Raw genomic sequence first — 15,945 nt, 5'->3', positions numbered from 1 at the left:
TACCTGGAGATTTCAGAAGCTCGGGTTTGCCTCCTACAGGAGACCCATCTAACCACAGGGGAGTCGAATAAACTATTTTCAGGAGTACCCTGGATAAAAACCTTTGGCGTCTCGAATCGATGTATGAATAGCCGTGGGGTGGCTGTCCTAGTTAAACGGGGACTAACCTGCTCAGTTAAATCCATCCAGACGGATCAATCAGGGAGATGGGTGATAGTGCAGTTGGACCTTGGGGGGACTGTCTTGACGTGCGCCTCATTCTATGGGCCGAATATCGATGACCCTTCTTATATTGTTAAGCTACAATCTAAGCTTATGCTGGTGGCTCCCCCAATAATTGTTGGAGGAGATTTCAATGCCCTATTAGATCCTATTCTGGACCGGTCGAATCAGGTGCGTTCCATCTCAACTCCCCTTGTCAGACGGGCAATGAAGAATCTGATCCACGATCTTGGCTTGGTCGATGTGTGGAGGGTCATGAAAGGCGACAGGGCTGGATATACCTTCTACAGCAAGAGATTTCATCATTCCTCTAGGATCGACTACTTATTAGCCAGTAAGCCTCTATTTGGAAAGGACTCTGATATATCTATTCTCCCCAGTCATCTCTCGGACCATTCCCCCGTTTTCTGTTCCATCAAAAAATTATTAACAAAATTCCAATCGAGATGGACTCTCAGCAGGGGAAGGTTAGATGACTCAGACCTAATTCAGGCTATCAAAACGTCATCTTTGGAATTTTTTGACACCAATATAGGTTCAGCAGCCATTGAGGTAGTATGGGACGCCTTCAAGGCTACTCTGAGAGGCCGATTTCATAGTCTTATATGTTTTAAAAATCGTTCCGAAGAGAGTGCGTTAAAGGCGGGCGAAGGAAAGATCAGATTGCTAGAAGTCGAGCATTTGAGGCTATTAAAATCTCCAGATGGACAAGGGGTGTTGCAGGTAGAACTTGAACTTGAACAAGCAAGACAAAGATATAGGGGTATTTTAGAAGAGAAGTGTAAGAAGCAATGGGAAAGGAGTAAAATGGAGAACTATGAGTATGGAGAGAGGGCTGGTGCTCTTTTAGCGTGGAAAGCGAGATCCGAACGCTCGAAGAACGACATAGCCGAGCTGGTGATAAATAACCGAGGGGATAGATCCACAGATGCCGGTGACATCCAAAACACTATTCTTACTCTATTTGCAGATCTCTACGGGGAGAATTTATCCCCCTCTAAACAACAAATCCGCGGGTGGCTACGCTCAAAATCCCTCCCCATGCTAACAATTGCTAATAAAGATCTCCTTGATTCCCCAATTACGTTGCAGGAAATAAGAACCCAAATAAAGATCTCCAAAAATGGTAAAGCCTCCGGTATCGATGCCCTCCCAAATGAAGTGTATAAATCCCTCTCTGAGGAAGTCATTCCGGTTCTGGGTTCCTTGTTCCATTCAATTTACAGCCCAACAGGCCTTGTCCCTAATTCATGGAGGGAGGCTATCATTGTCCTGATCCTTAAGCCAGGGAAGGATCCAGCTAGAGCGGATTCTTATCGCCCAATCTCCCTGCTTAATGCAGACTATAAAATCTTCATGGGCATTTTGGCAGGGAGATTGGGAAAATTAGCCCCTGGATTGGTCAATGCAGATCAGAAAGGGTTCATTACTGGGAGACACATTCAGGAACAAACCCAGCTTCTTATTGGGAACATTGATCTGGCGATCTCTAGACTCGAACCCTTGGCGGTGGTCGCGTTAGAAGCCGCCAAGGCTTTCGACAGGGTATGTTGGGTCTATCTTTGGGAGGTGCTGGAGGAGATGGGATTTGGTCCAATTTTTATTCGCACTCTGAAAAGGTGCTATCAGGACGCCTCAGCTAAAATTCTCATCAACGGTGAACTTACTCCTAGTTTTAATATCCAAAGAGGGACTAGGCAAGGCTGCCCTATCTCCCCTTTATTGTTCGATCTTTACATTGAGCCTCTCGCTCAGGCTATAAGACTAGATGAGACTATAACCCCGTTCAAGACTCAGCAATATCGTTCTAAAATTGCACTTTATGCGGACGATATAATTATCTACACAGATAACCCCGAGATAATACTGCCAAGGGTTGGGGCTCTGTTGGAAGAGTTTGGGGCAATCTCCGGATACTTAGCTAATTCCACGAAGACGGAGGTTATGTGCTGGAACATAGATCAGTGGAGTGGGGCCACAAGCAATAAATTTAAATATCTCAGTATTGTCATCGTAAAAGTTCTTGAAAAAATCCCATCTATCAATATAGAAAAAACAATAAAGGAAATTGATCAGTTATTCGCAAGGTGGAGGAACCTCCCTTTGACCATCTTTGGGAAGGTGAATCTAGTCAAAATGACAATCCTCCCGAAATTAACCTACCTGTTTAATGCAATAACTTTAGGTTTCCCTAAACACTCTATCTCGAAGGCGCAAAGTAAAATCGGGAGCTTTATCTGGGGTGAGAAAGGTGTTAGGCTCTCCTGGAAAAAACTGAGACGTCGCCTAGCCAAAGGGGGATTGGCTCTTCCAGATATACAGTGCTATTTGGTCGCCTTTCAGTTTAAGGCCATTAGGATGCTTCTAGGAGAACCAACTGCATGTTCCTGGGGTAGGCAGTTGGGGGAGTTGGTCAACTCAGAATGCCATGGAAATAGAGTAGGGTTTCTCTATAAGTTTGGCTCACCAAAATTCTTTAAACGAGTAAGGTTGAAGGTGATCAAAAATGCTTTGGAGGTCTGGTATTTCATTCGCTCTAGATGTGGGATAGTTTACTACTCCGATCAGGCACCGATTTGGGACTCCCCGGGGACCCCCCCCCTGCCTCCAGGACAGTTTGGCTCTTCCAATTAAAAGAGCGGGGGTCGAGATCTGGTCAGAGTTGGGGGATGAAAATGGCATACATCCTTGGGAGGTATTGAAAGCAAGAATTGGTCTGGGGTTTTCAAGATTTAAGTTTATCCAACTAAAATCCTGGTTTGAAACAGAAAAGGAGAATTTAAGGGGAAATGGAGAGGTCGAAGCTGCATTAAAAAACACTCAGCATCTGAAAAAGGAGATCTCCATATGGTATAGGCTACTGATCAACGCAGATGACGTTGGTATCCCCCAACAGGTGTCAGCTTGGAACAATTCTCCCTTTGAAGCCGATATCGGGAATCTCTTGGAACCCTTTGTGACCCAGCTTTATAAATACACCAAATCTGCTAGTCTGAAGAAAAATCATTTTTTTGTCACCAATCGAATCTACTATACTCCGGAGAAGATCTCGAAATTCGCCCCTAATCCCGAACCGAGGTGTCCCAGGTGCTCGCTCCCTAAAGCCAATGACATACATATTTTTTTTTGATTGTCCCAAACTAGGATCATACTGGGAAGGGGTGTGCAGATATTTATGTATGTCTTTTGGAATTGATATTGTGTTGAACGGCTCTCTGATTTTCTTCGCTAATGATCAGGTGTCTACTGCCAGTATGGCTCAACCCGATAGAGGGCTGTTACTATGTCTGATTTTGTTGGCCCGAAGGGAGATCTGTCTAAGATGGAAGGACCCCCTCCCCCGAAAATCGAGGACTGGTTAAAATCCGCACTTGCTATGGCCCGGCTAGAATCTTTGAGTACCAGCTCTAGCCTCCCTACATTGTGGGCACCCTTTATACGTTTGGGTCAGGAATTGAGACTCTGCTGATCCCCTGTTGTCGATGTTAAGGGTCGATAAATACCATGGTCCTATGATTAACACCTAAATCCCGGACGATATAAGGGGATTGGTTGGATAACCTAAACAAGTGCAGGCGGTCGGAGGGCACCCCATCATTAAACTGACCGGTTATGCCCTGCAAATAGTTTATAGGTGAGATGAGGACAAAAAAAAACAAAAAAAAACCTTGAGAGGTATATTCCCGGGTGTAAGATTGTTATTAGTGCTCTGGGTTCTTGGAATAAATGGTTTTGAGCTAAAGCAGAGCCTGTATTGATCAAAGGCACTGATGGGACAGGCTGTTGTTCATTGGTGGCACTACCTCTGAGGTGGCAATTGATGGTATGGTCAATAGCACTGAGGGAATGGTCGCTCTCCTTTAATGGTTGGAGAGGGGAGGTAGGGGTGTGTGTCTCTACGACTACCTCTTTTGATGGAAGAGAGAGCCAGGGCTGGAAATCTTGGACTTGTGGCACCTGTGGAGCAGCTATAGCTGGTATATTGGTGTCTGGCATCACAGGTTGAGGTACTCGGCTGGCTTCCTGAAGCATTGTTGAGTTGCCAGAGAGTTGATTAGCTGTTCCATTGACCCTACTCAACGAATTTGCAGGTGAGTTCGTTTCTGTGTGTGTCTCATTCGCTATGGGATGGAAAAGGTTTTAAATCTTGGATGCCTGGCTATCTGCTCTCAGGATTTTTTCCTGTTTCTTATTTTGTTTCCTGAGGCACTTTCTTTCGCGCATCAGTAAATGAAAAGGAGATGTGCAGGTGGAACTTGCAATGCTGTTTCCAAAATTAGAGCTGGTGCGTCTGTGCCCGATCTGACTGTAGAAGATGGCACAGGTTCAACTATTGCATGGAAAGGACTGAACATTTCCGATTAATTTGACTTCCTGGAGTAAATTTCCAACTATCAATGTGCCAGTTCTACTCCTGCAGCAAGGTTGATTCACATGTTCTGCTAAACACATCGATTTGCACCAGAGAAATTGATGGAGACCCGTCTATTTCTCTGGTGGAAGTATCAGAGTCCACTTCCAGTGAAACAGGCACAGGAGCAGGGGCAGAGACTTTGATAGCCCTGATTCTCAAGCAGCAGGAGGCAAGCCAACAAGCCCTTGGAGATCACTTTGGTGCAAGGCAGAGTCCAGCTCTCCCCAGCAGGGTCAGAGAGCAGCAGGGTAGCACAAGAGAAAAGAAGGCCTACCAGGACAGCAGTCCAGCAGAGTGTCAGTCCTTGATGCAGCACAGCAGTTATTCTGACAGAGTCCAGTTGTAGCTTCAGAAGTGACTAATTAGGTGGGATCAGAGCCCCAGTACTTATACTCAGTTGTGCTTCAAAGAAGTGTCTTTGAGGTGCACAGAAGCCCTTTCTTCCCAGACCGGGCTCCAGATTATCAGTAGGGGTTAATCAGCCCTTTGTGCATGGACAAGGCACTGTCTATTCAGCTATAAGTGTCAGCTCCTCCCTCCCTTTCTGCCCAGGAAGTGCCGTCAGAATGCAGATGAGTCTCAGACCCACCTAACCTTCCTGTGTTTGTGGCTGTCTAGAAGGAATGTACTACGTGTAGCTGTCACCCACCCCAGAAATGTATTGGAGACAGGCGCACAGAGCTGTGAGAGAAGAGAAATGTCCACTTTCTAAAAGTAAAGAAGGTACCTAGAAGAAATGCTCTAGACACAAGGCGCACTACTAATTCCCGACAACAGGGATAACATCGGATTATCACTGTGTGCTCTTTTAACCACATGAACAGAGTATGTGCATTTATAAACACAAATATTCAACAAACAAAAGTGTCACACATAATATCACTCCTAAACAAAATCTTAATCAGGTCAATTTAATTGTAAAGACATGATTATTGTCAGTAATTCTTTCCCATGAACCCTAGTATTGACATTCTTTGAAGACTAGCGATGTAAATCATCCCAATGCATTTCGGGCTGTAACAGTAGCCCTTCGTCAGGGGTGCCTACAATCAAAAAACAGATACATAAAATTCATGAAGAAGTACAACGTCTAACAATGTTGCTTTTATAACCTCATACTGTGAGGGACAATTCTCAATGTGTTTGAGGAATACGACTAGCCACCAACCATCATGAGAAACTCCAACCTGGTTAGGTGAATTAGAACACCAAAGAAGTAAAACGCCATGCCTCCATTAGTCTCCTATAATCCAACAGAGTGCCTTGTGAATCTGCTAAAATGCTGTAAAAAAAAGTACACAAAAGTGAGGATATGATGAAAAGTGTCAGTGCACTGGTAAGGTTACTATAGGTGATCATTTCGACAAAAAAAGTACTGGCACAATGTAGCAAAAAAACTTCCTTGTTACTCTGGACTAGGTGGGAGGCAGTGTACGTTATCACAGACCTCCAATACTCATTTATAATGTCTGGAGACAGCCCATCCAGAATGCTACAAGTTTAACAATTAAAATGGATAGAAAAGTAAGAAAAGGAGAATGTGCAGTCAGTCCACAAACAAATACACTCTACAGAGGGGGTTGGCATTAGGCTGGTTCCGCTCCTTTCTTTCCAACAGATCCTTCCAGGTTGCGATACCACCCGGTAAGTCCACCTCTCACCCGCTCACGTCGGGGGTTCCTCAGGGTTCATCTCTGAGCCCCACTCTTTTTAATCTTTACGTGAGGCCGCTGGCTGCTGTAGTCAAAAGCTGGGGCCTGACAATGGTTTCCTATGCGGATGACACGCAGCTGGCGGTCACACTAAGTGGGGACTCAGCTATGGATGCCCTCAACTTCTGTGAGGGGTTGCGCTCGGTGGCCAATTGGATGAATCAGAACTGTCTCCAATTGAACACTAAGAAGACAGAGGTGATGGTGTTTGGTAAGCTCCCTGGATGTTGGAATGATAGTTGGTGGCCCCCCGAGCTAGGTATGATCCCTTCTCCTGTAATGGAGTTAGAGAACCTTGGGGTCTGGCTGGACCCTTCTCTTAGTTTCACCTGCCATACGAAGAAGGTGGCTGCCTCTTGCTTCGGCATTATCAGGAGCATTAGGCCGGTGCTCAAATTCTTTGATGCCAGCACGAGACAGCTGGTGGTCCAGGCCTCGGTATTATCTAGGATAGACTATGCCAGTGCTCTGCTTGCAGGCACGAACAAGGCTGAACTTTTGCGGCTACAACGAGTGCAGAATGCCGCCGCAAGAGCAATATTTGGGTTGCCCAAACGTTGCTCAGTGTCCGGAGTACTGCATACTCTTCACTGGCTGCCTGTGGCGCGGCGCATTGAGTTTAAGGTGCTTTGCCTGGCCTTTAAAATTTTGAAAGGCTTGGCTCCTCCTATTCTCACGAATCTTCTTACTCCGTACATCCCTTCTCGCTCTTTGAGATCCTTGGGCCAGAACTTGGCTGTTGTTCCCCGTTTTCTGTTGAACAGGACGGGTGGCCGCTCCTTTCGAGTAGTAGCTGCCAAGCTCTGGAACGCTCTTCCCTACGACATCCGTGCTGAGGAAGATTTAACCAGGTTCAGAGGTGTCATTAAAACGTTTCTTTTTAATAAAACTTAGTAACCCGTTGCATTCTGTGTTGTTGTGTTTACCTTTTCTGGCGCCAGGACGCCCCTTTGCTGGGGTAGCTGTGCGCGGTACAAAAATCAGTAACATAACATAACATAACATAACAGAGACCCTCAATGGTGACGAGGTGAGAAAATATGTAGAGAGAGAGAGAGAGTACCTCACGTGCGCACCACCAGAGGAGCTACTGGTTGGTTCTCACCAGCTTGCCCACTTTTATTTCATCATCGGTCACTCTCTCTCAAGAAAAAGGTGTGCAGTGTCCAATAGAAAACACAAGACAGTGTAATGTGAAAAACACAACAAACAAATAAATTGTGCAGACAACGACAAATATAAAAATAGTGAAAGTGTATAGACTCACAAATGATTGTTTTATTCTGGTTAGGAGTCTATCACTCTGTTAAAAACCACAGCATGTTGCATACCTTAATAATGACGGCCAACATGTTTCATTGCCAATAAAGTTTGTGGCAAATTCATCAGGGCAAGAAGGGGTCAAAAAATCACCTTCTCAGGACACACACCTTTAAAAGGACTAGTTGTGGCTATGGGCCCACGTACTAGCCACCAACCAGTCGCAGGGGCGTACTAAATTTTTAACTATCGCCTTCCAGTGCTGAGGTGACGCCTGGTTGTACAAGAGACAGGGTGCAGGCACCAACGACGGTCGTGCTTTGCTGAGCAGGAAGGCGATAGTTAAAAATTTAGTACGCCCCTGCGACTGGTTGGAGGCTGGTACGTGGGCCCATAGCCACAACTAGTCCTTTTAAAGGTGTGTGTCCTGAGAAGGTGATTTTTTGACCCCTTCTTGCCCTGATGAATTTGCCACAAACTTTATTGGCAATGAAACATGTTGGCCGTCATTATTAAGGTATGCAACATGCTGTGGTTTTTAACAGAGTGATAGACTCCTAACCAGAATAAAACAATCATTTGTGAGTCTATACACTTTCACTATTTTTATATTTGTCGTTGTCTGCACAATTTATTTGTTTGTTGTGTTTTTCACATTACACTGTCTTGTGTTTTGTGTTTTCTATTGGACACTGCACACCTTTTTCTTGAGAGAGAGTGACCGATGATGAAATAAACGTGGGCAAGCTGGTGAGAACCAACCAGTAGCTCCTCTGGTGGTGCGCACGTGAGGTACTCTCTCTCTCTCTCTACATATTTTCTCACCTCGTCACCATTGAGGGTCTCTGTAGAGTGTATTTGTTTGTGGACTGACTGCACATTCTCCTTTTCTTACTTTTCTATCCATTTTAATTGTTAAACTTGTAGCATTCTGGATGGGCTGTCTCCAGACATTATAAATGAGTATTGGAGGTCTGTGATAACGTACACTGCCTCCCACCTAGTCCAGAGTAACAAGGAAGTTTTTTTGCTACATTGTGCCAGTACTTTTTTTGTCGAAACTATTGTTGATTGGAGGGCGTTCTGGCACTTTTTCCCTCTTTAGCTCCCTTTGTGATTGAATACTATAGGTGATCAGCCTGCAATCGTCTGTAGGGAGGCCAAACATTAGTGTTTAAAGTGGGACCATGAAACATACCGCAACCACGTAGAATAACATGCAAAAGTGCAGATATGGAAACCGCCGTATGCAATGGGCAACCATTATTAGTATTGTGAATTACACACCGAGGGCGATGATCCCAAAAATTGTAGATCGGTACCTTGTAAATGAACAGTCGCTGCTAAGCAGTAGATTAAACCAACAGTGCATGCCCACTTTTTGGTAAGGTTTAAAACCAAACTTCTGAAAGCAAAGTACCAAGAGCAGCTCCGTAAGGAACCACTCAAGAGTAAAAAAGAAAAAATTGAAACCAAATCAAAAACGAATGAAAACGAACCCTTGCCCCTGCGTGAAGCCTTAGGAGGAATACACCGATAGTTGTAATACGCGAGACAAAGTCGTGCAGGAAACCTACATCCGACTAACAGGAAAAAGGAAAAACCGCTGAAGACTGCAGCCTAGCATACCGCTAAGTCGATATGGTGCATATAACCGTATCCCAACTCGAATTCTTACCCAATGTGCTCCAAAATAACAGTCCTCCGGAAGAAAGGGTCTGGGGTGGCAGAGAATTTTCTGTGTGGACTTCATCTATACCGAACGGAGATGCGATGAACTGATAACCACCAGTGGTCCTCAACAGAGTGGATAGGACTTCCCAATACTCAGCCATCCCCAGGTTACGAGAGTTGTGATGAGACCCTAGCATGGGATTTAGGGTCGAAACTGCGTTGTTGTCACACAGAAAAAGACAGACTGTATCTTTGTATAGATGGCACATTGACAAATTCCTCTGTGCCTTTCATTGCATTGAATATAATTGGCTGTCTTTTGGATGAAATAACCAATACACCGTATATGCTCACATTGTTTACAACTTTGTTTTTCTTCTTGTTTGGTTTTGGCTTTACTTCACCTGTGGCTTACTTTTTTTGTCGCTAAAAATCTTTCATCACTCACATTTTTACAAATGTTTAAGACTGCATAGTTGTCTTTTTCTAAAAATAAAAACAATTTGGTTCGGCTGAATCGAAGTACACCACAAGATACTGGCTTCTCTCTTGTAATTAATGTTTATATTGATTAAATCAAGACAAGAACATTTCTGTCAAAAAAAAGTTTAACTAAAATGTTGGTGTATATTAAGTCTACACAGAAAGTTCTGTGCCACTGCAATCTTTTCTTTAAATGAGTTCCATGTGAATACTTGCTCCAAGGTTACTTGATACCCCTGTTCACATAGACATTAGGGTTTCTTTCATTCTCCTTGAACTCTATTTTCCAACAGGAGGCTTTTGTTTGTTTGTTTTGCATTTGTTATTCAGACAGACTACTATAGGGATGAGTAAAAATAGTGGGGTGGGGTGGGATGACACTAAAGTCACACCTGACAAGTCTATACCAGCCGTGCCTATCAGAGGGACCGGTCTTTTCTTCTAATTTTCCCACTCGATTTTAAGGATCTCAGTGGTGCTCAGATGAATGGGGTTGCAAGTTTAACACACGTGATTGACGCTCTCCTTCACATAAATTGGCACATTCCCTAATTTACTACTAGCCATATCAGTGGTACTCATTTTATCACATACAGGAAAGAGTCCAGTCAGGCACACACAACGTTTTGCTCCTAGCCAGCCCCAACAGGGGAGAGGAAGTGGTCCGTCGGCTAGACTGCCGACTTTGGTGCTGGAAACCAGGGTTCGAGCCTCGAGGTCGCGTCCAAATCCTGTGATTCTGGGCAAATCACTAAATCTCCCTCTGTCTGAATATGTAATGTAAATACGGTGCTCATGTACAGCGCTCCAATACCTTCGGGTCGAGTTCGCGCTATATAAAAGATGCGGAAAACAGGTTGGCGGAGATGGCATGCTAGGAGGCGTATTAGTTACTTCATTTATATTCATTTAAAAACGATGAAAGGCTGAGTCGTCCCTGCCGGAACTCGAACTTGTCACCTCACGTTTACACAAAATCATGCATACTGGCTTTTATACGTCGCACTAAATTGCCCCTTGCCTTTACAATATTTTACGGCAGTGTCAGCAAACGCAACAGTATTCCTTCCATCCACTTCCAAAGGACAGGAGGCTGCGCAGTTCCTGCCTCGATTTGAACCTCCCACGGTCACTTCACACACACATCTCTGCAGCATGCTCTGTCACCCACCGAGCCAGCTGTCTAAAGATCGGACAAAAGACATGAACAGTTCTATGATGCAAGAAAGCTTCTGAACCTTTCAATGACGCACACCACACAAAATGCAATGTTTGCTGGCCCTTTAAAATATAAGTTGTTACTCTCAAACTCAGCGGTGCTTCTTTTACCAACGCTGGGGGTATGAAAGGCTGTGCTGTCCCTTTCGAAAGTACAACCAGGGACATATCATTTACACAGCTATCTCGGCAGGTGCATTAGCCCAATCAGCTTTAAAAGAAGATACAAAGAGAAATATTGACAATTTATGAAGACACAAAGGCATGAGACATACTAACCATTTATACAGAAAACAGTTCAAACTAAATTATATCTTGAATTTTGTAAATATTGAATGTTATTATCAAATTCATTGTGTTACTAATTTTGAGCCACTTCCGACAGGGAGCATTCTACACCCTTGGAGCAAACTACAGTAACCTTTATTGTTGTATCTAAAAATGCTGTGACGATCATCGCGCGCCGCCGCAGTCCTTACACGTAGAGCATGCAATGCTGCTGTTTTCTTGATTGCAGTGGTATGTATGTTCAGGCTGCGCATGGTTACTTTGATATGGACCTCCTTTTTTAGGTCTCGACCTTGCTATCGCGTAAGCGATCGCAAAGCGAGACTATAGAAAGCGGGTTTGAAAAGTGCTCCCAAAAAGCGGATTGCATGGCTAGCACGCGCACAATCACACGCATCGTGCCGCCATGCAATCCGCCTTTTGGGAGCACTTCAAAGGGTCCGCTCCCCCGCCTGGAATGCGCTCCCCCGCCCCCAAGCGCGCGCGCGCCACGCTCCACCGGGCTTGTCTTGTTTATGAAAGCATATAATTGCATACTTTTACCTCACAGCTACCTATGCAAAGCGCCATAAGCACTAAATATGTTGCCAATAAGTATTACCATACGTACATCTTTACTTACCCGACTCCGGTCCGCCACACTTCTGCCTCATAGGCTGCAAGATGCTTTGTATCACTGTTAACTGCCCTGCCCCTAGCAAATTGCCGTGAACCTTTGCTGCAAAACGTACACACCCACTCTCAAACAGCGGTAGACTAGCTGATTCCTTTCACCGGCCTCCCATCTGCCGGCAAACTCTTGCTACTTTGCAAGTTACTTATGCAGTCCAAGTCGCCGCACTAACCAAAAGTACAAGTGTATCCAACCCTCAGCAACACCACTTCCGCAAGCACAAGAAAAACGTCTCGGCTGCACATTAAGCGTAACTCCCACCACGGGGCCACCACTTACTTTCCACCAGTACGCTGGGCCTTGCCTCCTTACCTACTGCTCCGCTGTAGATCAACTCTCCGCCAGGCGCCAACCCTCTACTCACCTCACCCCCGGTTATAAAAGTGCAGGCTAACCACCATATCACATGTGTACCCCCAAATGCTCTCAGTCCACCGCCGCCCCACAAAGTTCACCAGGTGGATCAGATGTGCCAGATACCACCCAACTCCCCCGGGAATCTGTTGGCTCTAAAATATCTTCAATAGGCTAACTCCCGGGCCACCACTCACCCCCCAGAGGCTCCCTGCTACCCGCTGCCGATAACCTGATCAACCCCTGCAGAGCCTCTCCAATGGTCTAACAGCATCTCCTCCTTACTCCCTAGCCCTGGCTGCATACCCCCCTCGCGCCCCATTATCCATGCGCCTCACCCTAGACTCAACATAAGGAAACTGTACGCTAGCAACCTACATACAGCACAAACGCACTACATATAAAAAAATATTGTCCATTACTTTACGCTTTCATATCACAGCTTATTTATCCAAGTTTGCCACTGTTTGCCCTTACCACCCTTTTCTCCACTCTACCGTACACCCATATAATTGCATAATTTTACCCCGCAGCTGCCTATGCACAGCGCCATAAGCACTAAATATGTTACTGAAAACTATTAAAAAACGTACATCTCATACTTACAATATTTCCCCAACTACGGTTCGCCGCACTTCTGGCCTCTGAAGCTGCAGGATGCTCCATATCGCTATAAGACAGGCCTGCCCATGGAAATCCACTGTGAACCTTCACTGCAACAAGTAGCCCCCTCCCTCTAAAACACTGGTAGCCTAGCCTACTCCCTCACTGTGCCTTCCATCTGCCGGCAAACTCTTGCCGTTTTCCAACTCATTCACGCAGTCCGAGCCGCCGCACTAATTAACGGCACAAGTGTATCAAACGCTCAGCAACACCGCATCCGCAAGCCCAGGGAAAAGGACTCGGCTGCACGTTAAGCACACGACCCAACACTCTGCCCGCCATTGGGCCACACACTCACTTTCCACCAGTACGCAGGGCCTTGCCTCCTTACCTACTGCTCCGCTTCTAAACAACACCCCCCCCCCCCTCCCCCCCTATTTTACGCGAGTTTAAGCTATTGGCATTGTAAATGACGATGCCTTTTATTTATGTTTGAAAAACGAAAACACAAATAAAAGGCATTGTTATTTGCAATGTGAATAGCTCAAACTCGCGTAAATGCGAGACCTATTGCATTGTAAATGCTTGTTGATGTATGTAAATATATAATGTATGTATGTATAGCCTCCGAATTGCAGACGAGCCATGCATTGCAGCATTGCAGCAGTCAACACTTCCGCACTCGAAGATTGAGGGGGCGTTAGTTAGAGCTTCATCTTTAGAGAACAGAAGCCTCGCCCCAAGTTCTCAAAAAGTGAAAATAATAATTCCAGGCACCGATGCTATCTTCTGAGGTTAAACAGCTCTTAACACGGGCTTCCGTCAGGTAACAGATCTCACAGGCTCAAAGATCAAAGAGGAAAACTATCCGTTACTTGACACAGATCTCACAGGCTCGCGCCCTGTGCAGCAGAGCTGTTAGTTACGGTTACCCATCCCTCGAAATCGCGGGATTCAGTCGGCAAAGTTTCCCCGCAAAGGCCTCGGACAGCTGGACGTCCCGGAGTCAAACTCCTCTGACAGCAAGCCTATCCTTCAGGTTTCATAGTTTAAGGTCTGTGACAACAGAAGTATATATTGAAGTGCAACGATTTTACAGGCTCCGTGGTCTGACAGCAGAGCTATCCTCAGGTCACACCGATGTACCTGCTCAGGGCTTTGATGGCTACGGCACGAGATGGTACAGAGATCTTGGACGCACAGGCATCTCACTGTAAGGGTATCCATCAGATGTCACTGCATCTACAGATACGTTTCAGACGACAACCCTATCTATGACTTAGTTTACAATCTTACAATCTAAGCAATGATAGGAACATTCCATGCAACAGGATATAACATGCACAGGCTTTCAGACAGCACAGCTATATTCACATTATACATTAATCAGTGGAGCATCTCTCGGGTGGAAGAAGGGAGGAAAACCTGGGACAGTGAAGTTGCAGAACACTGGCTGCATTCATGGCCCGAAGCCTTTCGATGCACGGTGTGGGACCCGCAGAGGCCGGGTGGCACTCTACAGTACCCTCTGCCAAGAAACGACTCGGCATGTAAACAGGGGCTGCTGCGCAGCGAGAAAACGGGCAGAGTGGATCAAACCAACGTCAGTATGTTCAGGGCGACGCTACAGTTACTGGGACTGATTTATTTTCAGCGTTCACGGAAACCTTGAAACTGTGATAAAGTGATTTCCCCGGTACCGTGGGATTTCGTCCCAGGAGAACCGGACAATCGCATCGAAGTCCCCCGCTCATACTCTATGTGGCAGCTTGCACCTTCGGGTAAAAAAGGAAGCAGTCATCAACATAAAAACTCGATGAACAAGAAAAAGCTTTTATACTTAATGGAGACACGCAACCGAGAAGTAAGTTTACCTTAACAAGCTGGAGAGAGAGCGGGCTTCCACCCCTCCCTGTTTCGTGAACTTTTTCTTTTTCAATGGGGGCCGCCTTTAAGGGGCGTCTGGCAGTGAAACGCGAAGGTCTGGTCACAGGAATGTCTAAGCTTTAAGTTAGAAGTCCTGTGAAGTGAGCAGCATTCGGTTCCTCCGCTCTCACAGTCGGGCTCTCTGGCGCCCCTGCTGCCACCATGTCAGTATAGCTCTCGGTTCCTTCTCTTGCTTGCGGGCAGATGGAAGCACGGGAGGCAGCGGGCGCGAGTTTGATTTTGAGACTCTTAGCACTAGCAGGTGTACCAAAGTGCCGTGTCTTCCTGTTCCTGCAGCGCCCTGGGTGAAGCCGCTGTGATACAGAACGGCGATAGGATCTCTCACTGCAGTGCAGTGGGATGGAAGAGTTTTTCCAAAAGTGTTTGTGGAGCAGTAGGTGCGCAACGCCTATAAGGCTAAAATGTTCTTTAGCCCCTCCCCCGTGTGTCTCAGCTCGGGCCGATGCTGCTTCATGAGAACACACAGGCGCGCACACACCAGTGGTCGAAGTGGGCGGGATCGGCAGGGCACGGCGTGGCCCTACTTCTTTAAATCATTAGATTCTGATCCCCTACTTTTTAAATTCAAACATGTGTCGCAGGACGGCAGAAATAGCCACGGTCTATAGATAAGGCTCGGCGATCGTGGCCGTTCTGGGAGGGCGGGCAAACAGAGAAGGAAAAGGACTCTGGCTTTTCTTTCTTGCACAGAGAAGGCAATGACAGTGTCCACTTCTGCCCTGCCGCTGTCACACACACATGTTTGTGCGGTGGCTGGCGCCTTATCTCATCCTCATCTAAGCATTTCACAGGACTTTAAAACTATTGACATACTAACCAGGCTTTCTGTATGTTTTCACTGGTTCCACTAACCCCTGCGTCCAATGGCGGCTGGCATCAGCAGGGAGGGTGGGGGCAGGCGCAAGCGAATAAATACAATAAAAAAACTATAAAAATAAATGGGTGCGTGCGCACAGATAAAATTAATAAGTATAAAAGTAAACTTACCTTAGGAAAGGCCTTCTACTCCCGACCTTTTGCGACTCCAACTCGGCCACCAGGAACCTCCCTACACCAATCCCGGTGCTGCTCTAATGCTGTGAGAGCAGCTCCTTGAT

The 15,945-nt window shown here is 46.0% G+C and overlaps 1 protein-coding gene across 1 annotated transcript in view; it reads right to left on the bottom strand.

Moving 5' to 3' along the window:
• Positions 1-15,213, bottom strand: part of TLR2 (toll like receptor 2) — a 158,443-nt gene extending 143,230 nt beyond the window's left edge. Inside the window, exon 1 of the mRNA XM_085641693.1 lies at positions 14,776-15,213. The gene's annotated coding sequence lies outside the window, so the exon portion shown is untranslated. The remainder of the gene's footprint in view (positions 1-14,775) is intronic.
• Positions 15,214-15,945: the final 732 nt, after the last annotated feature.

Source organism: Triturus cristatus, chromosome 2_2 (assembly GCF_964204655.1).
Source record: "Triturus cristatus chromosome 2_2, aTriCri1.1, whole genome shotgun sequence".
NCBI classification, from domain to species: Eukaryota; Metazoa; Chordata; class Amphibia; order Caudata; family Salamandridae; genus Triturus; species Triturus cristatus.
This window is presented reverse-complemented; position numbering and strand designations above follow the sequence as displayed.